The sequence below is a fragment of the Pelophylax lessonae genome (assembly GCF_965119305.1).
Source record: "Pelophylax lessonae genome assembly, chromosome: 12".
In the NCBI taxonomy this organism is placed as follows: Eukaryota; Metazoa; Chordata; class Amphibia; order Anura; family Ranidae; genus Pelophylax; species Pelophylax lessonae.
In genome coordinates, this window is record NC_138779.1 from 3,133,891 (window position 1) to 3,158,944 (window position 25,054).

The 25,054-nt window shown below is 59.0% G+C and overlaps 1 pseudogene across 1 annotated transcript in view; it reads right to left on the minus strand.

Moving 5' to 3' along the window:
- LOC309567868 (leucine-rich repeat-containing protein 47-like) overlaps positions 1-24,600 on the minus strand; it is a 39,921-nt pseudogene extending 15,321 nt beyond the window's left edge. Inside the window, exons 1-4 of the transcript XR_014226123.1 lie at positions 24,155-24,600; positions 9,889-10,329; positions 8,030-8,146; positions 693-808 (exon numbers count right to left, since the gene is read on the minus strand). The product of XR_014226123.1 is annotated as a leucine-rich repeat-containing protein 47-like (transcript). The remainder of the gene's footprint in view (positions 1-692; positions 809-8,029; positions 8,147-9,888; positions 10,330-24,154) is intronic.
- Between the last annotated feature and the right edge of the window lie 454 nt (positions 24,601-25,054).

Consider the following 25,054-nt stretch of genomic DNA (forward strand, 5'->3'; position numbering starts at 1 on the left):
AGCCCCCAGCCTGCAACATGACAGGTGCTCTTCACAGCCCCCCCCCCCCCCCAGCATGCAACATGACAGGTGCTCTTCACAGCCCCCCCCCCCCAGCATGCAACATGACAGGTGCTCTTCACAGCCCCCCCCCCCCCCCAAGCATGCAACATGACAGGTGCACTTTACAGCCCCCCCAGCCTGCAACATGACAGGTGCTCTTCACAGCCCCCCCCCCCCCAGCACGCAATATGACAGGTGCACTATACAACCCCCCCCCCCCCAGCACGCAATATGACAGGTGCACTATACAACCCCCCCCCCCCAGCACGCAATATGATAGGTGCACTATACAACCCCCCCCCCCCAGCACGCAATATGACAGGTGCACTATACAACCCCCCCCCCCCCAGCACGCAATATGACAGGTGCACTATACAACCCCCCCCCCAGCACGCAATATGACAGGTGCACTATACAACCCCCCCCCCCCCAGCACGCAATATGACAGGTGCACTATACAACCCCCCCCCAGCACGCAATATGACAGGTGCACTATACAACCCCCCCCCCAGCACGCAATATGACAGGTGCACTATACAACCCCCCCCCCCCAGCACGCAATATGACAGGTGCACTATACAACCCCCCCCCCCCCCCAGCACGCAATATGACAGGTGCACTTTTTGCCCCCCTCATGTGGGAATACTGACTTGTGCAGTCCGGAGACGTTTTGGCGTTTCTTCTGCTTTCTCTGTTCTTCCGCCTCGAATTGAAGTTGACGCACCAGATCCTTGGCGTTTATTTCCTTCCGATTCAGCGGAACAATCTGTAAAATAAGAAGAATTCCAGCGTCAGTGTATATGAAAAGCTCAGATCCCAATTGGGGGAGGGGAGGGGGGGGGGGGGGGTGAGAGGACGACATCCACACACTGTGCATGACCTTTGAGTCTAGCCTTGATCCTGACCTGGAACCCTATTCTGGCGATTCGATCTTCACATTATACAATTTTTATTCTTATTACAATATTTCCTCTAGGGAGGAGAAAAATACAAATGAATCCTTTTCTCCATTCAAGAGGAAAAAGAAGAGTAAAGGGGCGGGCTGTAGAGTGACCAATCACTGGGATCATGTGATTGAAAGGCGGTCCTCCCAGTGTACAACCTTTAGTAGAAGACGTTGGGCCCAGTCTCTGTGTTGGGGAGTGCGCAGCGTGGCGCGTTCCCAGTACAAACCAGTACACACATGTGCGGCTCCACAGGAAAAGACCCAATTCAGCATGCGCGCGTGTGCGTGTGCGTGTGTGTGTGTGCGCCCACTCAGTGGGAAGGGGGTGACTTTTTTTTTTATCAAAGCTAGCTCAAGAGTCATTTTTTTTCTTTTTAAATTAACCCCTTTGCGCCGATCGCACACATATATGCGGTCTCATGGAAGTGAGCTTTTTTCCGTGGGGGCCGCGTATATGTGTATCTCCCTTTGTGCTGGGAGAGAGCCGCACAGAGAGGGGGAACCCTGGGTCACCTGCCAACGATCCGGACCCGGGACTGTCAGTTACGGGTCACCTGATCGCTGTGATAGCCTCTGATTGGCTATCACAGTGATGAGTCACTGTTAGCCCAACCCCTGGCTTTCCTTCCTCTTCTGAAAAGAAAAATAAGTTGTATACATACAGAATCCATCCTATAATACATTGTATACATACAGGATCTATCCCATAATACATTCTATACATACAGATACATCCCATAATACATTCTATACATACTGTGCGTGGCTGGCTTGGCAAGGTGCACCCTGCTGGGGGTTGGTAGCTGGCAAGGTGCACCATGCTGTGAGTGGGTGGCTGGCTGGCTAGGAGCACCCTGCTGGGGGTTGGTAGCTGGCAAGGTGCACCATGCTGTGAGTGGGTGGCTGGCTTGGCAAGGTGCACCCTGCTGGGGGTTGGTAGCTGGCAAGGTGCACCATGCTGAGAGTGGGTGGCTGGCTGGCTAGGAGCACCCTGCTGTGGGTGAGTGGGTGGCTGGCTGGCTGGCTAGGAGCACCCGGCTGTGGGTGAGAGGCTGGCTGGCTAGGAGCACCCTGCTGTGGGTGGCTGGCTGGCTAGGAGTCCCCTGCTGTGGGTGGCTGGCTGGCAAGGTGCACCATGTTGTTGGTTGGTGGCTGGCTAGGAGCACCCTGCTGTGGGTTGGTGGGTGGCTGGCTGGCTAGGAGCACCCTGCTGTGGGTGGCTAGCTGGCTAGGAGCACCCTGCTGTGGGTGGCTAGCTGGCTAGGAGCACCCTGCTGTGGGTGGCTAGCTGGCTAGGAGTCCGCTGCTGTGAGTGGGAGGCTGGCTAGGAGCACCCTGCTGTGGGTGGCTAGCTGGCTAGGAGCACCCTGCTGTGGGTGGCTAGCTGGCTAGGAGTCCGCTGCTGTGAGTGGGAGGCTGGCTAGGAGCACCCTGCTGTGGGTTGGTGGGTGGCTGGCTGGCTAGGAGCACCCTGCTGTGGGTGGCTGGCTGGCTAGGAGCACCCTGCTGTGGGTGGCTGGCTGGCTAGGAGTCCGCTGCTGTGAGTGGGAGGCTGGCTAGGTGCACCATGTTGTTGGTTGGAGGCTGGCTAGGAGCACCCTGCTGTGGGTTGGTGGGTGGCTGGCTGGTTAGCGTGTCTTCTCTGGTCCAGTTCCGCCATTCGGTGGCATGCACTGTCCCAGGCGAGGGAGGCGATGGCCTTTGCCCTATCCAGGTAGAAGCCGCCAGGACTTTCAGTGCAGCAAACTCTCTCCAGAAGTTCAGTGAGGATCTCTGAATGATCCAATGTTGACCTAAATGATTAATGATGATAAATAGAATCCACCTGTGTGTAATCAAGTCTCCGTATAAATGCACCTGCACTGTGATAGTCTCAGAGGTCCGTTTAAAGCGCAGAGAGCATCATGAAGAACAAGGAACACACCAGGCAGGTCCGAGATACTGTTGTGGAGAAGTTTAAAGCCGGATTTGGATACAAAAAGATTTCCCAAGCTTTAAACATCCCAAGGAGCACTGTGCAAGCGATAATATTGAAATGGAAGGAGTATCAGACCACTGCAAATCTAGGAAGACCTGGTCGTCCCTCTAAACTTTCAGCTCATACAAGGAGAAGACTGATCAGAGATGCAGCCAAGAGGCCCATGATCACTCTGGATGAACTGCAGAGATCTACAGCTGAGGTGGGAGACTCTGTCCATAGGACAACAATCAGTCGTATACTGCACAAATCTGCCCTTTATGGAAGAGTGGCAAGAAGAAAGACATTTCTTAAAGATATCCATAAAAAGTGTCATTTAAAGTTTGCCACAAGCCACCTGGGAGACACCAAACATGTGGAAGAAGGAGCTCTGCTCAGATGAAACCAAAATCAAACTTTTTGGCAACAATGCAAAACGTTATGTTTGGCGTAAAAGCAACACAGCTCATCACCCTGAACACACCATCCCCACTGTCACACATGGTGGTGGCAGCATCATGGTTTGGGCCTGCTTTTCTTCAGCAGGGACAGGGAAGATGGTTAAAATTGATGGGAAGATGGATGGAGCCAAATACAGGACCATTCTGGAAGAAAACCTGATGGAGTCTGCAAAAGACCTGAGACTGGGACAGAGATTTGTCTTCCAACAAGACAATGATCCAAAACATAAAGCAAAATCTACAATGGAATGGTTCACAAATAAACATATCCAGGTGTTAGAATGGCCAAGTCAAAGTCCAGACCTGAATCCAATTGAGAATCTGTGGAAAGAACTGAAAACTGCTGTTCACAAACGCTCTCCATCCAACCTCACTGAGCTCGAGCTGTTTTGCAAGGAGGAATGGGCAAAAATTTCAGTCTCTCGATGTGCAAAACTGATAGAGACATACCCCAAGCGACTTACAGCTGTAATCGCAGCAAAAGGTGGTGCTACAAAGTATTAACTTAAGGGGGCTGAATAATTTTGCACGCCCAATTTTTCAGTTTTTTATTTGTTAAAAAAAAAAAAAAAAGATTGAAATATCCAATAAATTTCGTTCCACTTCATGATTGTGTCCCCCTTGTTGATTCTTCACAAAAAATTACAGTTTTATATCTTTATGTTTGAAGCCTGAAATGTGGCAAAAGGTTGCAAAGTTCAAGGGGGCCGAATACTTTCGCAAGGCACTGTACATGGGATTTTTTCCTTTTTATTTTCAAATAATTTGTAAAGATTTCAAATAAAATTATGGGGGATTGTTTGTAGAATTTTGAGGAAAATAATGAATTTAATCCATGTTGGAATAAGGCTGTAACATAAAATGTGGAAGAAGTGAAGCTCTGTGAATATTTTCCGGATGCTCTGTGAATACAACAAGTGAGGATTTCCAGTGATGACTAAACATCTTGGTGCCGTGCCCGGGGGGTGGGGTGGCTCTGTGTACAGCCTGCACCGCGCTCCTCATAGAGTGAGAGGAAATCAGAGGAGCCATTGTGGGAATACAAAGCAGTGCGGAGAAGTCAGACATTATTAGGACACCTGTCTGCCTCCATAGTAGAGGCTGTGCCCATCCTCCGCCGTTTCTACAACACGTCCTCCGGAGAGAAGGTGACGCCGGCTTCTTTATATCCAGGAGCTCCATGACTGACAGGCCGAGTAAACTGATCCCCTCCTCCGCACAGATAACAGGATCTGTAATTGCATCGGGTGTGAGATTGCGGTACATTGTCCTGTATGAGAGGCTGCCGGAGGCTGAGCAAAGTTCACAACACGAGGCGCTCATTTCACAGGAGCCCCTCACCCACCAATAGGAGGACCTACCTGTATAGTCCATACCTGGGAGCCCGGACACAGGCTGAGTGTACATAGACCCCGGGTATAGGCTCATACCTACAGGTGATTGGACATTGGTAAATGCTTTGCTGGGCACATACCCCAGGTGTCTTCCCCCCGCCCCCCATTTCATAGGTCCTTGGTATAGTAGCACAAACACACAGGAGGACAGCCCATGTCTTACACCGAACTCCAAGATATAATATTTACAGGAAAGTTAAAATTCCTTTTATCTTAATTGTACAGTAAGATACCACCACCCCAACAACCAACCACCACCACCCCAACAACCAACCACCACCACCCCAACAACCAACCACCACCCCAACAACCAACCACCACCACCCCAACAACCAACCACCACCACCCCAACAACCAACCACCACCCCAACAACCAACCACCACCACCCCAACAACCAACCACCACCCCCCCAACAACCAACCACCACCCCCCCAACAACCAACCACCCCCCCAACAACCAACCACCACCCCCCCAACAACCAACCACCACCCCAACAACCAACCACCACCACCACAACCACCACCCCAACAACCAACCACCACCACCACCACAACTGCCACCACCACAACTGCCACCCCAACAACCAACCACCACCTCCACTACAATCACAACCAACCACCACCTCCATCACATCAACACCAACAACCAACCACCACAACCATTACCACCCGCACCACAAACCACAACAACCCCCTCATCAATCAACAACTCCCACCACAATCACAACCAACCACCACCCCAACAATCAACCACAACCATTACCACCTCCACCAAAATAACAATCCCAACAACCATAAAACCACAACAACCACCCAAACCATCACAACAGTTACCACCTCCCCCACAACAACCATCCCAACAAACAACCACCAATGCCATTACCACCTCCACCACAATAACAATCCCAACAACTCTAAAACCACAACAACCATCCCAACAACCACCCAAACCATTAACCACCACAACAGTTACCACCTCCCCCACAACAACCTCCCCAACCAACCAACCAACCAACCACCACCACAAACCACAACAACCACTACCAACTCCACCACAAACCACCACCATACAGGCGGATTATTCATAGATCCTGGGATGTCCCCAAGAAATAAAAAAAAAAAAAAAAAAAAACTAGGCAAACAGAGCTGTGCCAATAAGCCCAACACCACCAACACAGGTCAACAGTCCCTGAAAGAAGCTCGCAGTCAAAGGCCTGGACACCTACCTGGTAAAACTTGAAGAAAGTAAAACCTGAAGGCCAGGCGGTGACCCTACAAAGCTCAGCAACAAGAAGGTAAAAGGATTGTGCCAACAGACCCAACAACAAAAGTCAGTAGACCCAACTCAGGGTGCCACGGAAAGAACTTGGCTGTCTGCACATTCTCCTGGTAAAACTTGGAAGTATGAACTGAAGGCCAGGTGGTCTTACAAAGCTGGAGGACAGATGCATGATGGATAAATACCTAGGAAATGCCGACTGATATGGAGGACTAAGCATGTATAGGTATTGGAGGAACCTTGTCCCTCAGAGCAGGGGTGTCAAACTATTTCATCACTGGCCAAATCAACATTCTGGTTGCCCTAAAAGGGCCGGTTGTATCTGTAAGACTACATAAAACGTATCCAGGGCTTTTTTCATAGAGAACAAGTGCAGGAACTCACACACCCCCTGCTAAACAGCAGCAAATGGTAGGTGTGGCCAAACTGCAGTATTAGAGGGAAGAAGCTAAAGGGACAATAAATACCAGGAGTGCATTATGTGTGGAGTTCAGGGGTGCGCCCCGCATACAGCGTGCAGGGTTACGGGCCGCGCACAGCATGCAGGGCCGCGCCACATACTGGGTTCCAGACCGCGCACAGGGTGCAGGGCCGTGCCACATACTGGGTTCCAGACCACGCAAAGGGTGCAGGGCCGTGCCACATACTGGGTTCCAGACCGCGCACAGCATGCAGGGCCGCGCCACATACAGGGTTCCAGACCACGCAAAGGGTGCAGGGCCGTGCCACATACTGGGTTCCAGACCACGCACAGGGTACAGGGCCGTGCCACATACAGGGTTTCAGACCACGCAAAGGGTGCAGGGCCACGCACAGACTGCAGGGCCGCGCACAGGGTGCAGGGCTGTTCACATCTCACTTTCACCGCTCCCCAGCTCTGACCTCTGCACCCTCCCCCCCACCTCTGTACACATCTCTCTCCCCAGCACTCATCTCACCTACCAGGCCAGGCTCTAGTACCTCCCAGCTCTCTCACTCACTTGCAAGAAGATCACTGGATGGTACCCGGGCACAGATGGGGGTCACAGTGAAGCTTATGTGATGCCCCATCCCATACTGCACCTCCCTTGTCCCCGCCATGAGTGCAGAGCAGACAGGGATCAGTGAGCCGTGGGGAGGAAAGCCGTCCTTGTACATATGGAAGGTTTCTGTAATTACAAGTGTCGGGGGTGAGCGGAGGGCCGGAGGTGGCGGAGTAGGGGAATGATTCAGATGTGTGAAATTCTGGCCCTCTGTACTTCTATTGTCCGTTACCGGTCTGGGAATCTATTTTATCTGCTGTGTGCATAGATGTGACAAAGTCGCCCTCTGCTGGTGAATATTGTTACTGCACTGCTACAAAATAAATTCACAATAGACATCGAATTCATTTTCCAGCTTCCTCTGCTGACTACAAAACACCTCCCCCATATGTCATAAAGAGGAAAGGGAGAGATGCGTGATGAGATTGCTTTTCAGAGACATTTGACAGGTGGTGGGAGGTAGCAATATATCCCACCACCTACTTTAACCCTGTAAATGCCACATCTCCTTGCTGCAACTGTATTACACATGGTTGCAGGGCGGCCCCATTCACTTGAATGGGTGGTAATGCCCATCAATTGCGGCAGCGGGTTTAAGTTTTGATGTGGCATACATGTGTACACCCCCGTTCAGTTGCCTGTGCAGGGCAGTGCCGCGTACAGGGTGCAGAGTCCAGGGTGCAGAGTCGCGGGCCCCCCTCCCCCCAAGTGTGGAATTGCCCCTAGGCTGATGTCCTATGGTTGGATGTGTTACTGGCAGGATCACTATGTGGAAATAAATGGAAAACATCTTTGGGTTTTGATACATTTCATTGGTTACTTTACAAAACGTCTCCATAGGTTACAAATTATCTCACAGATTCCCAGACCCCGGCGGGACCCCTGACCTCCGACCTCCCTGCAGAATGTAATACAGTCACAGCTCACCTTGAACTCTTTGGGGGGTCTGGCATCGTACAGAAGGGGCCCCTTCACCAGCTGCAGGTCATGGGTGGCAATGGTGGCCAGCGTCCTCTTATCACAGATCTCATCATGGAGTTTGGTCTGAAAAAGAAAATCATCAATGTAACCAAAAACAACAGAGCAGAGAAAACCGAGGACAGAAGAGACATATTGGGCGAGAATGGCGTTATCTGACCCTTTGCGGCTCCATGTATGGCCCGCCCCCCCCCTTGCGGCTCCATGTATGGCCCCCCCCTTGCGGCTCCATGTATGACTCGCCCCCTCCCCCTTGCCGCTCCATGTATGGCTCGCTCCCCTTCGGCTCCATGTATGGCCCGCCCCAACGTCTTGATATATGGCTCGCCCCTCCCTTTGTGGCTTGATGTATGGCCCTCCCCCACCTTGTGACACGATGTATGGCCCTCCCCCCTTGCGGCTCGATGTATGGGCCTCCCCCCCCTTGCGGCTCGATGTATGGCCCTCCCCCCCCCCTTGCGGTCCAGTTTATGGCAGCACCTACCCCCTTGTAGCTCGATGTATGGCCTGCCCCCCCCAATGGTCTTATGACCCCCCTCCCCCCCCCCCCCCCCCGTGGCCCAATGTATTGCCCCTGAGGGTGGTCCCGCTATGCCTGTTGCATTCTTTTAACTTTAAATGAAGAGCCAGAAATTGGCAAAGACCGTGCCCCCCCCCCCCCCCCCGTAAGAACACCTGGAGAACAAAGTGCAGCGATCTCACCACTGCGGCCAAGAAATCACACGGAAATGGCGCCAATCCTAACAGAACGGACACAGCGATGAAGGAAGGAAGCCAATGCAGACCCCGGAACAGTGCCAGGAGGTCAGCAGGTGCCCGGGGCAAAATTGTCCCCAATGTTCTACCCCTGTGTGGCGTAGTGGGTGGGGCAACCATTGTGAGCTGAGCTATGCTGGAACACACTTCAAGGTGTAGAGGTGAAATATTCACAGATCCCCAACACCAAGGAGAGCCGGGGGGGGGGGGGGGGCGATCAGAGGGGACCCCTTCCCTCTATCCAGGAATACTGACCCCCTACAATGGGAGACTCCTGAAGGGGAGGAGCGCTGGATCGCCCATTACAACGCAAAGGGGGTGATCAGAGGGAACCCCTCCCTCCTATCTAAGAATACTGACCCCCTACAATAGGAGACCCCCTACAGGGGAGGAGTTTTGGGGGGTGATCAGAGAGGAAACCTTCCCATTCATCCAGGAATACAGACAAATACAGGGAGACCCCCATTCAGGAACCCCTTTCCTTCCTCCAGTAGGAGACCCCCATATAGGAGTTCAGGGAGGTGATCAGTGGGAGCCCCCATCCAGGAACACCCCCATTACATTTAAAGCAGTGCCCTGGCTAGGAGTGCAGGGGGGGGGGGGGGTGATATGAGGGAACCCCAATACAGGCTCTCTGCCACCTCCCTCCAGTAACAGATTACAGGACCGGGGGGGGACCCCAAACAGACAAGAACAGGGAGACCCCCATCCAGGAATATAGGAAGACCCCCTTCCTCCAGTTGAAAGAACCCCCCCACCACCTCCCTCCAGTAACAGACCACAGGCCAAGACTGCAGGGGGGGGGGGTTGGGGTGATCAGAGGGGACCCCTTTCCAATCCAACCAGGAATACAGACAAGGACAGGGAGACCCCCATTCTGGAATATAGAAAGACCCCCCCCACCACCTCACTCCAGTAACAGACCCCTGGCTAGGAGTGCAGGTAGGTGCCCCCCACCACCCTCTACATAATAAAGTTGCGCCCAGGGCACACATCCCTCCCCCCCCCCCCCCCAAGCCCTGCAGGCAAAAAACATTTTGGGATATTCCTACCTGAGCGGTCAGGAAGCGTTTCAGGGCGTTGCCGGGCTTCAGATTCATCCCCTTCACCACGCAGCACACGATATACGGTCGGACATCTTTGATAGTTGGACTGACGCTGACGGCGAGGGGCAGCGAGTTCTCCGCAATGTGCAGAACTCTCAGCATCATCTTACTGACGTCCTCCACCTCCTCCTTCTCCCCTCCGCTCTCCTTCTGTCTCTGCTGCTTCTTCTTCCTGCGCTCCTTGGGGTCCTCCTTCACCGCGTTCTCTGCCTTCCCCTTCCCCCCACCCCGGCCCCCCACCCGCAGGTACTCCAGGATGGACTTGGTCTGGCAGCCGTTCACCATCTTCTCCAGTCTCTTGTCTTTCAGTTTGATTTCCTTCAGCTTGGCGCAGTCGGCGAGTTGGAAGGGGATTTCGGTGAGCTCGTTGTTGGAGAGGTCCAGAGTCTGCAGGGGAGAAGAGAGAGAATGTGAATACGGGTCAGCAAACCCACATAGAATGCTGGAGACACGAAAATCTAACTAAAGTACAACAAAAATTCTATCTATTGAAGTTTAGAAACTTTTGTATTATGTTTCGTTACATTTAGTCCCCATAAAGTCCTTCGAATCATTCCAGAGATCACCGTCTGCATCCATTTCCTGTAGGCCTACAATTAGTCTTCCTTTCTGATCTTCTCCCTTTGTAGCCCTCCATTCAGAAGCACAGAGCAGAGAGTAGAAGTGATGAGGAGTGATGAAAACACATCCCCGGCATCCCTTTAGACAAGCGGTCTCTCGGCTGGTTGGCCATGACGCTGAGAGGCCACATATGTGCCTACCAAAAGGTGAACAAACCTGTGCCAAGAGCTTTCCAATCATGTGACAGCCAATCACGGTGGTCATATGATCATAAACCCCCCCCCCCCCCCCCAAGCATTGGAAACCCCTTACAGCAGTGGTCCTCAGGACCCACTAACAGGCCAGGTTTGCAAGATAACTGAAATACATCCCAGGTGATATAATTTGCTGCTCAGTGATTGCAGTATTCTAGTCTGCATCTCCCCAAGGTAATACTTAATATCTGGCCTGTTAGTGGGCCCTGAGGACCGGAGTTGAGGACCACTGCCTTACAGCAGTGTTCCCCAACCCCCGGGCTGCGGACCGGTACGTGGATCAAACGGTACCGGGCCGCCCGAGGAACTTTAAACTATTTTACTGTGGCGGCCGGGGGGGGGGGGGGGGACCACTCTGCGCCCGAGCCCGCCCATTGTGAAACATTAGCGAATGAAAATTTGCTATTGTCACACCGATCCTCCTCCTGGCCAATCAGGGAGCGGGTCCTCTGTGCATTGATTGGGGGCAGGCTGTGGGCACTGTGCATTGATTGGAGGCACGCTGTGGCCACTGTGCATTGATTGGGGGCAGGCTGTGGGCACTGTGCATTGATTGGGGGCAGGCTGTGGGCACTGTGCATTGATTGGAGGCACGCTGTGGCCACTGTGCATTGATTGGAGGCACGCTGTGGCCACTGTGCATTGATTGGAGGCACGCTGTGGCCACTGTGCATTGATTGGAGGCAGGCTGTGGGCACTGTGCATTGATTGGGGGCACACTGTGGGCACTGTGCATTGATTGGGGGCACGCTGTGGCCACTGTGCATTGATTGGGGGCACGCTGTGGCCACTGTGCATTAATTGGAGGCACGCTGTGGCCACTGTGCATTGATTGGGGGCACGCTGTGGCCACTGTGCATTGATTGGGGGCATGCTGTGGGCACTGTGCATTGATTGGAGGCACGCTGTGGCCACTGTGCATTGATTGGAGGCACGCTGTGGGCACTGTGCATTGATTGGAGGCACGCTGTGGGCACTGTGCATTGATTGGAGGTATGCTGTGGGCACTGTGCATTGATTGGGGGCAGGCTGTGGGCACTGTGCATTGATTGGGGGCAGGCTGTGGGCACTGTGCATTGATTGGAGGCACGCTGTGGGCACTGTGCATTGATTGGGGGCAGGCTGTGGGCACTGTGCATTGATTGGGGGCACACTGTGGGCACTGTGCATTGATTGGGGGCACGCTGTGGGCACTGTGCATTGATTGGAGGCATGCTGTGGGCACTGTGCATTGATTGGGGGCACGCTGTGGGCACTGTGCATTGATTGGGGGCAGGCTGTGGGCACTGTGCATTGATTGGGGGCAGGCTGTGGGCACTGTGCATTGATTGGGGGCACGCTGTGGGCACTGTGCATTGATTGGGGGCACGCTGTGGGCACTGTGCATTGATTGGGGGCAGGCTGTGGGCACTGTGCATTGATTGGGGGCACGCTGTGGGCACTGTGCATTGATTGGAGGCACGCTGTGGGCACTGTGCATTGATTGGAGGCACGCTGTGGGCACTGTGCATTGATTGGGGGCACGCTGTGGGCACTGTGCATTGATTGGGGGCACGCTGTGGGCACTGTGCATTGACGTCAACCCCCCCCCCCCCCCCCCTCAGCAGAAAAATTTATCAAACGTTGACCGGTCCGCGGCGATAAAAAGGTTGGGGACCACAGCCTTACAGAGCCGGGAGGCGCCGGCCATTGAAGCGGTTGTAAACCCGCCGATAAAAGAAAAAAAACCTGCAAGATAAAAGGCATAATGTGCTAGCATGCATCTTCTACCGTCCCTTCTTTCAGGATCACGGCTCCGGTGCTGTAGGTGGCCGCAGCCACGATGACGTCACACCCGCACATGTGTGAAAGCTCTCCATTCCGGCACTGTAAGCCGGACCTTCAGAGCGCATGCAGGGTGAATATCTCCTAAATTGTACAGTTTTAGGAGATATTCATTTTACCTGCAGGTATCGGCCTTATTATAGGGTTACCTGTAGGTAGAAATAAGAAAGCGGGGTATACAGCTGATGTAATGGGTTCATTGCTGTTCCAGGAGCAGCTCTGAGAATGGAATAAAGCAATTGATGAAATGTCTGATCTCATAAAAACGTGCAGTGCCAATTCATTACAGATAAAAGTTATGTGATAAAAAATGGGTCCTTTAAGGCCGTTGGGAGGAAGTGACGTATGACATTGCTCTGGTCCTCCAATGCCATAGAGTGGAGTGGGGGCCATCTTGCCCTCACTCTGACTGAGTGCATACTATACTGTACATGGCAGAGCAGAAAGTGGTGACTGACAGTCTGAAGCTCTCTGCTCGGGAAGCTGTCAGAACCGAGTGATTGGCGGTGTTTGATCGCTCGGTTCTCAGTGTAGAGGTGTCGGGGGAGGACGCTGCATCCACTGAGGAAAGTATTCAGAAAGAAAAACCCACACATCTCTTAACTTTTCCATGATCTTCTAATTTTACGAGATTCACCTTTATTACTTCTCCCCCCCCTGGCCCTACGGGTCACCTCACCCCATCCCTCCGTCCTACGGGTCACCCCATCCCTCCGTCCTACGGGTCACCCCACCCCTCCGTCCTACGGGTCACCTCACCCCATCCCTCCGTCCTACGGGTCACCCCATCCCTCCGTCCTACGGGTCACCCCACCCCATCCCTCCGTCCTACGGGTCACCCCATCCCTCCGTCCTACGGGTCACCCCATCCCATCACTCCATCCTACGGGTCACCCCATCCCTCCGTCCTACGGGTAACCCCACCCCTCCGTCCTACGGGTCACCTCACCCCATCCCTCTGTCCTACGGGTCACCTCACCCCATCCCTCCGTCCTACGGGTCACCCCACCCCATCCCTCCGTCCTACGGGTCACCCCACCCCATCCCTCCGTCCTACAGGTCACCCCATCCCATCCCTCCGTCCTACGGGTCACCCCATCTCATCCCTCCGTCCTACGGGTCACCCCACCCCATCCCTCCGTCCTACGGGTCACCCCATCCCATCCATCCCTCCGTCCTATGGGTCACCCCACCCCATCCCTCCGTCCTACGGGTCACCCCGCCCCATCCCTCCGTCCTACGGGTCACCCCATCCCTCCGTCCTACGGGTCACCCCATCCCTCCGTCCTACGGGTCACCCCATCCCATCCCTCCGTCCTACGGGTCACTCCATCCCTCCGTCCTACGGGTCACCCCACCCCATCCCTCCGTCCTACGGGTCACCCCATCCCTCCGTCCTACGGGTCACCCCACCCCATCCCTCCGTCCTACGGGTCACCCCACCCCCTCTCTCCATCCTACGGGTCACCCCATCCCTCCTTCCTACGGGTCACCCCACCCCATCTCTCCGTCCTACGGGTCACCTCACCCCATCCCTCTGTCCTACGGGTCACCCCACCCCATCTCTCCATCCTACGGGTCACCCCATCCCTCCGTCCTACGGGTCACCCCACCCCATCTCTCCATCCTACGGGTCACCCCATCCCTCCGTCCTACGGGTCACCTCGCCCCATCCCTCCGTCCTACGGGTCACCCCGCCCCATCCCTCCGTCCTACGGGTCACCCCACCCCATCCCTCCGTCCTACGGGTCACGCCATCCCATCCCTCCTACGGGTCACCCCACCCCATCCCTCCATCCTACGGGTCACCCCACCCCATCCCTCCCCATCCTACGGGTCACCTCATCCCATCCCTCCGTCCTACGGGTCACCCCACCCCATCTCTCCATCCTACGGGTCACCCCATCCCTCCGTCCTACGGGTCACCCCACCCCATCTCTCCATCCTACGGGTCACCCCATCCCTCCGTCCTATGGGTCACCTCACCCCACCCCTCCGTCCTACGGGTCACCCCGCCCCTCCGTCCTACGGGGCACCCCGCCCCATCCCTCCGTCCTACGGCTCACCCCACCCCACCCCATCCCTCCGTCCTTCGGGTCACCCCATCCCATCCCTCCGTCCTACGGGTCACTCCATCCCATCCCTCCTACGGGTCACCCCACCCCATCCCTCCGTCCTACGGGTCACCCCATCCCATCCCTCCGTCCTACGGGTCACCCCACCCCATCCCTCCCCATCCTACGGGTCACCCCACCCCATCCCTCCCCATCCTACGGGTCACCCCACCCCATCCCTCCCCATCCTACGGGTCACCTCATTCCATCCCTCCGTCCTACGGGTCACCCCACCCCATCTCTCCATCCTACGGGTCACCCCATCCCTCCTTCCTACGGGTCACCCCACCCCATCCCTCCTTCCTACAGATCACCCCACCCCATCTCTCCGTCCTACGGGTCACCTCACCCCATCCCTCCGTCCTACGGGTCACCCCACCCCATCCCTCCGTCCTACGGGTCACCCCACCCCATCCCTCCTTCCTACGGGTCACCCCACCCCATCTCTCCGTCCTACGGGTCACCCCATCCCAACCCTACCCGTCCTACGGGTCACCTCATCCCATCCCTCCCCATCCTACGGGTCACCTCATCCCATCCCTCCGTCCTACGGGTCACCCCACCCCATCTCTCCATCCTACGGGTCACCCCATCCTTCCTTCCTACGGGTCACCCCACCCCATCCCTCCCCATCCTACGGGTCACCCCACCCCATCCCTCCCCATCCTACGGGTCACCCCACCCCATCCCTCCCCATCCTACGGGTCACCTCATCCCATCCCTCCGTCCTACGGGTCACCCCACCCCATCTCTCCATCCTACGGGTCACCCCATCCCTCCTTCCTACGGGTCACCCCACCCCATCCCTCCTTCCTACGGGTCACCCCACCCCATCCCCCCGTCCTACGGGTCACCCCACCCCATCCCTCCTTCCTACGGGTCACCTCACCCCATCCCTCCGTCCTACGGGTCACCCCACCCCATTCCCCCGTCCTACGGGTCACCCCACCCCATCCCTCCTTCCTACGGGTCACCCCACCCCATCTCTCCATCCTACGGGTCACCCCATCCCTCCGTCCTACGGGTCACCTCACCCCATCTCTCCATCCTACGGGTCACCCCATCCCATCCCTCCGTCCTACGGGTCACCCCGCCCCATCCCTCCGTCCTACGGGTCACCCCATCCCATCCCTCCGTCCTACGGGTCACTCCGCCCCATCCCTCCGTCCTACGGGTCACCCCACCCCATCCCTCCGTCCTACGGGTCACCCCATCCCTCCATCCTACGGGTCACCCCACCCCATCCCTCCGTCCTACGGGTCACCCCATCCCATCCCTCCGTCCTACGGGTCACCCCATCCCATCCCTCCGTCCTACGGGTCACCCCATCCCATCCCTCCGTCCTACGGGTCACCCCATCCCTCCGTCCTACGGGTCACCCCACCCCATCCCTCCGTCCTATGGGTCACCCCACCCCATCTCTCCGTCCTAAGGGTCACCCCACCCCATCCCTCCATCCTACAGGTCACTGCAGCCCATCCCTCCGTCCTACGGGTCACTCCACCCCATCTCTCCGTCCTACGGGTCACTACACCCCATCCCCCCGTCCTACGGGTCACCCCACCCCATCCCTCCGTCCTACGGGTCACCCCACCCCATCCCTCCGTCCTACGGGTCACTCCACCCCATCCCCCCGTCCTACGGGTCACCCCACCCCATCCCTCCGTCCTACGGGTCACCCCACCCCATCCCTCCGTCCTACGGGTCACCCCATCCCACCCTTCCGTCCTACGGGTCACCCCATCCCTCCGTCCTACGGGTCACCCCATCCCATCCCTCCATCCTACGGGTCACCCCACCCCATCCCTCCGTCCTACGGGTCACCCCGCCCCATCCCTCCATCCTACAGGTCACCTCACCCCATCCCTCCGTCCTACGGATCAACCCACCCCATCCCTCCATCCTACAGGTCACCCCACCCCATCCCTCCGTCCTACGGGTCACCCCACCCCATCCCTCCATCCTACGGGTCACCCCACCCCCATCCCATCCCTCCTACGGGTCACCCCACCCCATCCCTCCGTCCTATGGGTCACCCCATCCCATCCCTCCATCCCACGGGTCACCCCACCCCACCTCTCCGTCCTACGGGTCACCCCACCCCATCCCTCCGTCCTACGGGTCACCCCACCCCACCTCTCCGTCCTACGGGTCACCCCACCCCATCCCTCCGTCCTACGGGTCACCCCACCCCTCCATCCTAGGGGTCACCCCGCCCCATCCCTCCGTCCTACGGGTCACCCCATCCCTCCGTCCTACGGGTCACCCCACCCCATCCCTCCGTCCTACGGGTCAAACCATCCCATCCCTCCGTCCTACGGGTCACCCCATCCCATCCCTCCGTCCTACGGGTCACCCCACCCCATCCCTCCCCATCCTACGTGCCACCCCATCCCTCCCCATCCTACGGGTCACCTTACCCCATCCCTCCCCATCCTACGGGTCACCTCATCCCATCTCTCCATCCTACAGGTCACCCCACCCCATCTCTCCATCCTACGGGTCACCCCATCCCTCCGTCCTACGGGTCACCCCACCCCATCTCTCCATCCTACGGGTCACCCCATCCCTCCGTCCTACGGGTCACGCCATCCCATCCCTCCTACGGGTCACCCCACCCCATCCCTCCGTCCTACGGGTCACCCCACCCCATCCCTCCCCATCCTACGGGTCACCCTACCCCATCCCTCCCCATCCTACGGGTCACCTCATCCCATCCCTCCGTCCTACGGGTCACCCCACCCCATCTCTCCATCCTACGGGTCACCCCATCCCTCCGTCCTACGGGTCACCCCACCCCATCTCTCCATCCTACGGGTCACCCCATCCCTCCGTCCTACGGGTCACCCCACCCCATCTCTCCATCCTACGGGTCACCCCATCCCTCCGTCCTACGGGTCACCTCACCCCATCCCTCCGTCCTACGGGTCACCCCACCCCTCCGTCCTACGGGGCACCCCGCCCCATCCCTCCGTCCTACGGCTCACCCCACCCCACCCCATCCCTCCGTCCTTCGGGTCACCCCACCCCATCCCTCCGTCCTACGGGTCACTCCATCCCATCCCTCCTACGGGTCACCCCACCCCATCCCTCCGTCCTACGGGTCACCCCATCCCATCCCTCCGTCCTACGGGTCACCCCACCCCATCCCTCCCCATCCTACGGGTCACCCCACCCCATCCCTCCCCATCCTACGGGTCACTCCACCCCATCCCTCCCCATCCTACGGGTCACCTCATTCCATCCCTCCGTCCTACGGGTCACCCCACCCCATCTCTCCATCCTACGGGTCACCCCATCCCTCCTTCCTACGGGTCACCCCACCCCATCCCTCCTTCCTACAGGTCACCCCACCCCATCTCTCCGTCCTACGGGTCACCTCACCCCATCCCTCCGTCCTACGGGTCACCCCACCCCATCCCTCCGTCCTACGGGTCACCCCACCCCATCCCTCCTTCCTACAGGTCACCCCACCCCATCTCTCCGTCCTACGGGTCACCCCACCCCATCTCTCCGTCCTACGGGTCACCTCATCCCATCCCTCCCCATCCTACAGGTCACCTCATCCCATCCCTCCGTCCTACGGGTCACCCCACCCCATCTCTCCATCCTACGGGTCACCCCATCCCTCCTCCCTACGGGTCACCCCACCCCATCCCTCCCCATCCTACGGGTCACCCCACCCCATCCCTCCCCATCCTACGGGTCACCCCACCCCATCCCTCCCCATCCTACGGGTCACCTCATCCCATCCCTCCGTCCTACGGGTCACCCCACCCCATCTCTCCATCCTACGGGTCACCCCATCCCTCCTTCCTACGGGTCACCCCACCCCATCCCTCCTTCCTACGGGTCACCCCACCCCATCCCCCCGTCCTACGGGTCACCCCACCCCATCCCTCCTTCCTACGGGTCACCTCACCCCATCCCTCCGTCCTACGGGTCACCCCACCCCATTCCCCCGTCCTACGGGTCACCCCACCCCATCCCTCCTTCCTACGGGTCACCCCACCCCATCTCTCCATCCTACGGGTCACCCCATCCCTCCGTCCTACGGGTCACCTCACCCCATCTCTCCATCCTACGGGTCACCCCATCCCATCCCTCCGTCCTACGGGTCAACCCGCCCCATCCCTCCGTCCTACGGGTCACCCCATCCCATCCCTCCGTCCTACGGGTCACCCCGCCCCATCCCTCCGTCCTACGGGTCACCCCACCCCATCCCTCCGTCCTACGGGTCACCCTTTCCCTCCATCCTACGGGTCACCCCACCCCATCCCTCCGTCCTACGGGTCACCCCATCCCATCCCTCCGTCCTACGGGTCACCCCATCCCATCCCTCCGTCCTACGGGTCACCCCATCCCATCCCTCCATCCTACGGGTCACCCCATCCCTCCGTCCTACGGGTCACCCCACCCCATCCCTCCGTCCTATGGGTCACCCCACCCCATCTCTCCGTCCTACGGGTCACCCCACCCCATCCCTCCATCCTACAGGTCACTGCACCCCATCCCTCCGTCCTACGGGTCACCCCATCCCTCCGTCCTACGGGTCACCCCACCCCATCCCTCCATCCTACGGGTCACCCCACCCCATCCCTCCGTCCTACGGGTCACCCCACCCCATCCCTCCATCCTACGGGTCACCCCATCCCTCCGTCCTACGGGTCACCCCACCCCATCCCTCCGTCCTATGGGTCACCCCACCCCATCTCTCCGTCCTACGGGTCACCTCACCCCATCCCTCCGTCCTACGGGTCACCCCATCCCATCCCTCCATCCTACGGGTCACCCCATCCCTCCGTCCTATGGGTCACCCCACCCCATCCCTCCGTCCTATGGGTCACCCCACCCCATCTCTCCGTCCTACGGGTCACCTCACCCCATCCCTCCATCCTACGGGTCACCCCACCCCATCCCTCCGTCCTACGGGTCACCCCACCCCATCCCTCCGTCCTACGGGTCACCCCATCCCTCCGTCCTACGGGTCACCCCACCCAAACCCTCCGTCCTACGGGTCACCCCACCCCATCCCTCCGTCCTACGGGTCACCCCATCCCTCCGTCCTACGGGTCACCCCATCCCTCCGTCCTACGGGTCACCCCACCCCATCTCTCCATCCTACGGGTCACCCCATCCCATCCCTCCATCCTACGGGTCACCCCACCCCATCCCTCCAATCCTACGGGTCACCCCACCCCATCCCTCCGTCCTACGGGTCACCCCACCCCATCCCTCCGTCCTACGGGTCACCCCACCCCATCCCTCCGTCCTACGGGTCACCCCATCCCATCCCTCCGTCCTACGGGTCACCCCATCCCTCCGTCCTACGGGTCACCCCACCCCATCCCTCCGTCCTACGGGTCACCCCATCCCTCCATCCTACGGGTCACCCCACCCCATCCCTCCGTCCTACGGGTCACCCCAACCCTCCGTCCTACGGGTCACCCCATCCCATCCCTCCGTCCTACGGGTCACCCCATCCCATCCCTCCATCCTACGGGTCACCCCATCCCATCCCTCCATCCTACGGGTCACCCCATCCCTCCGTCCTACGGGTCACCCCACCCCATCCCTCCGTCCTACGGGTCACCCCACCCCATCTCTCCGTCCTACGGGTCACCCCACCCCATCCCTCCATCCTACAGGTCACCCCATCCCATCCCTCCATCCTACGGGTCACCCCATCCCTCCGTCCTATGGGTCACCCCACCCCATCCCTCCGTCCTATGGGTCACCCCACCCCATCTCTCCGTCCTACGGGTCACCTCACCCCATCCCTCCATCCTACGGGTCACCCCACCCCATCCCTCCGTCCTACGGGTCACCCCACCCCATCCCTCCGTCCTACGGGTCACCCCATCCCTCCGTCCTACGGGTCACCCCACCCAAACCCTCCGTCCTACGGGTCACCCCACCCCATCCCTCCGTCCTACGGGTCACCCCATCCCTCCGTCCTACGGGTCACCCCATCCCTCCGTCCTACGGGTCACCCCACCCCATCTCTCCATCCTACGGGTCACCCCATCCCATCCCTCCATCCTACGGGTCACCCCACCCCATCCCTCCAATCCTACGGGTCACCCCACCCCATCCCTCCGTCCTACGGGTCACCCCACCCCATCCCTCCGTCCTACGGGTCACCCCACCCCATCCCTCCGTCCTACGGGTCACCCCATCCCATCCCTCCGTCCTACGGGTCACCCCATCCCTCCGTCCTACGGGTCACCCCACCCCATCCCTCCGTCCTACGGGTCACCCCATCCCTCCATCCTACGGGTCACCCCACCCCATCCCTCCGTCCTACGGGTCACCCCATCCCTCCGTCCTACGGGTCACCCCATCCCATCCCTCCGTCCTACGGGTCACCCCATCCCATCCCTCCATCCTACGGGTCACCCCACCCCATCCCTCCGTCCTACGGGTCACCCCACCCCATCTCTCCGTCCTACGGGTCACCCCACCCCATCCCTCCATCCTACAGGTCACTGCACCCCATCCCTCCGTCCTACGGGTCACCCCACCCCATCCCTCCGTCCTACGGGTCACCCCACCCCATCTCTCCGTCCTACAGGTCACTGCACCCCATCCCTCCGTCCTACGGGTCACCCCACCCCATCCCTCCGTCCTACGGGTCACCCCATCTCTCCGTCCTACGGGTCACCCCATCCCTCCGTCCTACGGGTCACCCCACCCCATCCCTCCGTCCTACGGGTCACCTCACCCCATCCCTCCATCCTACGGGTTACCCCATCCCTCCGTCCTACGGGTCACCCCACCCCATCCTCCCGTCCTACGGGTCACCCCACCCCATCCCTCCGTCCTACGGGTCACCTCACCCCATCCCTCCATCCTACGGGTTACCCCATCCCTCCGTCCTACGGGTCACCTCACCCCATCCCTCCATCCTACGGGTCACCCCACCCCATCTCTCCGTCCTACGGGTCACTCCATCCCATCCCTCCATCCTACGGGTCACCCCACCCCACCCCATCCCTCCGTCCTATGGGTCACCCCACCCCACCCCATCTCTCCGTCCTACGGGTCACTCCATCTCTCCGTCCTACGGGTCACCCCACCCCATCCCTCCATCCTACGGGTCACCCCACCCCACCCCATCTCTCCGTCCTACGGGTCACTCCATCCCTCCGTCCTACGGGTCACCCCACCCCATCTCTCCATCCTACGGGTCACCCCACCCCATCTCTCCGTCCTACGGGTCACTCCATCCCATCCCTCCGTCCTACGGGTCACCTCACCCCATCCCTCCGTCCTACGGGTCACCTCACCCCATCCCTCCATCCTACGGGTCACCCCACCCCACCCCATCTCTCCGTCCTACGGGTCACCCCACCCCATCCCTCCGTCCTACGGGTCACCTCACCCCATCCCCCCGTCCTACGGGTCACCTCACCCCATCCCTCCGTCCTACGGGTCACCCCATCCCATCCCTCCGTCCTACGGGTCACCCCATCCCTCCGTCCTACGGGTCACCCCATCCCATTCCTCCGTCCTACGGGTCACCCCACCCCATCCCTCCCCATCCTACGGGTCACCCCACCCCATCCCTCCGTCCTACGGGTCACCCCATCCCTCCGTCCTACGGGTCACCCCATCCCATCCCTCCATCCTACGGGTCACCCCATCCCATCCCTCCGTCCTACGGGTCACCCCACCCCATCCCTCCATCCTACAGGTCACTGCACCCCATCCCTCCGTCCTACGGGTCACCCCACCCCATCCCTCCGTCCTACGGGTCACCCCACCCCATCCCTCCGTCCTACGGGTCACCCCACCCCATCTCTCCGTCCTACAGGTCACTGCACCCCATCCCTCCGTCCTACGGGTCACCCCACCCCATCCCTCCGTCCTACGGGTCACCCCATCTCTCCGTCCTACGGGTCACCCCATCCCTCCGTCCTACGAGTCACCCCACCCCATCCCTCCGTCCTACGGGTCACCTCACCCCATCCCTCCATCCTACGGGTTACCCCATCCCTCCGTCCTACGGGTCACCCCACCCCATCCCCCCGTCCTACGGGTCACCCCACCCCATCCCTCCGTCCTACGGGTCACCTCACCCCATCCCTCCATCCTACGGGTTACCCCATCCCTCCGTCCTACGGGTCACCTCACCCCATCCCTCCATCCTACGGGTTACCCCATCCCTCCGTCCTACGGGTTACCCCACCCCATCCCCCCGTCCTACGGGTCACCTCACCCCATCTCTCCATCCTACGGGTCACCTCACCCCATCCCTCCATCCTACAGGTTACCCCATCCCTCCGTCCTACGGGTTACCCCACCCCATCCCCCCGTCCTACGGGTCACCTCACCCCATCTCTCCATCCTACGGGTCACCCCACCCCATCCCTCCGTCCTACGGGTCACCTCACCCCATCCCTCCGTCCTACGGGTCACCCCATCCCATCCCTCCGTCCTACGGGTCACCCCACCCCATCCCTCCCCATCCTACGGGTCACCCCACCCCATCCCTCCCCATCCTACGGGTCACCCCACCCCATCCCTCCCCATCCTACGGGTCACCTCATTCCATCCCTCCGTCCTACGGGTCACCCCACCCCATCTCTCCATCCTACGGGTCACCCCATCCCTCCTTCCTACGGGTCACCCCACCCCATCCCTCCTTCCTACAGGTCACCCCACCCCATCTCTCCGTCCTACGGGTCACCCCACCCCATCCCTCCTTCCTACGGGTCACCCCACCCCATCTCTCCGTCCTACGGGTCACCTCATCCCATCCCTCCCCATCCTACGGGTCACCTCATCCCATCCCTCCGTCCTACGGGTCACCCCACCCCATCTCTCCATCCTACGGGTCACCCCATCCCTCCTCCCTACGGGTCACCCCACCCCACCCCATCCCTCCGTCCTACGGGTCACCCCACCCCATCCCTCCCCATCCTACGGGTCACCTCATCCCATCCCTCCGTCCTACGGGTCACCCTACCCCATCTCTCCATCCTACGGGTCACCCCACCCCATCCCATCCCTCCATCCTACGGGTCACCCCACCCCATCCCTCCGTCCTACGGGTCACCCCACCCCATCCCTCCGTCCTACGGGTCACCCCATCCCCCCGTCCTACGGGTCACCCCACCCCATCCCTCCGTCCTACGGGTCACCCCACCCCATCTCTCCATCCTACGGGTCACCCCACCCCATCCCTCCATCCTACGGGTCACCCCACCCCATCTCTCCGTCCTACGGGTCACCCCATCCCCCCGTCCTACGGGTCACCCCATCCCATCCCTCCGTCCTACGGGTCACCCCACCCCATCTCTCCGTCCTACGGGTCACCCCATCCCCCCGTCCTACGGGTCACCCCATCCCATCCCTCCGTCCTACGGGTCACCCCATCCCTCCGTCCTACGGGTCACCTCACCCCATCTCTCCATCCTACGGGTCACCCCATCCCTCCATCCCATGGATCGGTACCTTGAGGCCGGTGAGAAGCGCGATGTCGGGACCGAGTTCCTGGATCTGGTTGTCGGAGGCGATGATTTCGGCCAGTAGGGGGAGCTGTGAGCTCAGCACTCCTGGGGGGAGGGTCTTCAGCCTGTTCCCTGATAGGTGGAGGGCGGAGAGTCGGGTGCACTGGCCCAGCCCCCGCGGAGGTTCCCGGACACATTGAGGGAGCTGAGATCCTCCGGGAGATTCTCCAGCTCATTCCCTTCAATCCCCACCGGGAGGACCCGCAGCCGGTTCCCGCATCTCCTCCGGAACCTCCCGGTGTTCTGACAGACTGGGTGCAGACGTGTGTGCTGGGCGGAGAAGGGGGTTGGTCCTCCAGGGGGCGGAGCTCCGGGAGTTGTGCCGATTTCTGTTTCCCCAGTGATCGGAACTCCGCCCACCGCAATCCAGCCCTCCCAGCAGCCGATCATTGCTCCGCCCATTGTCTCTCCCGGCTCCGCCCATTGTCTCTCCCGGCTCCGCCCATTGTCTCTTCCGGCTCCGCCCATTGTCTCTCCCGACTCCGCCCATTGTCTCTTCCGGCTCCGCCCATTGTCTCTCCGGTGAATGTATTTACAAAACATTACCTCCTGACCCCGCCCCCGTGCGCGCCCCCGATGCAGCCATTCAGTTTGGGGATAACAGTGAGACATGAAACACATGTGTATGAGAGGATATAATTACTACACATACATGTTACATGTATATGAGAGGATATAATTACTACATACATGTTACATGTATATGAGAGGATATAATTACTACATACATGTTACATGTATATGAGAGGATATAATTACACACATACATGTTACATGTGTATGAGAGGATATAATTACACACATACATGTTACATGTATATGAGAGGATATAATTACTACATAC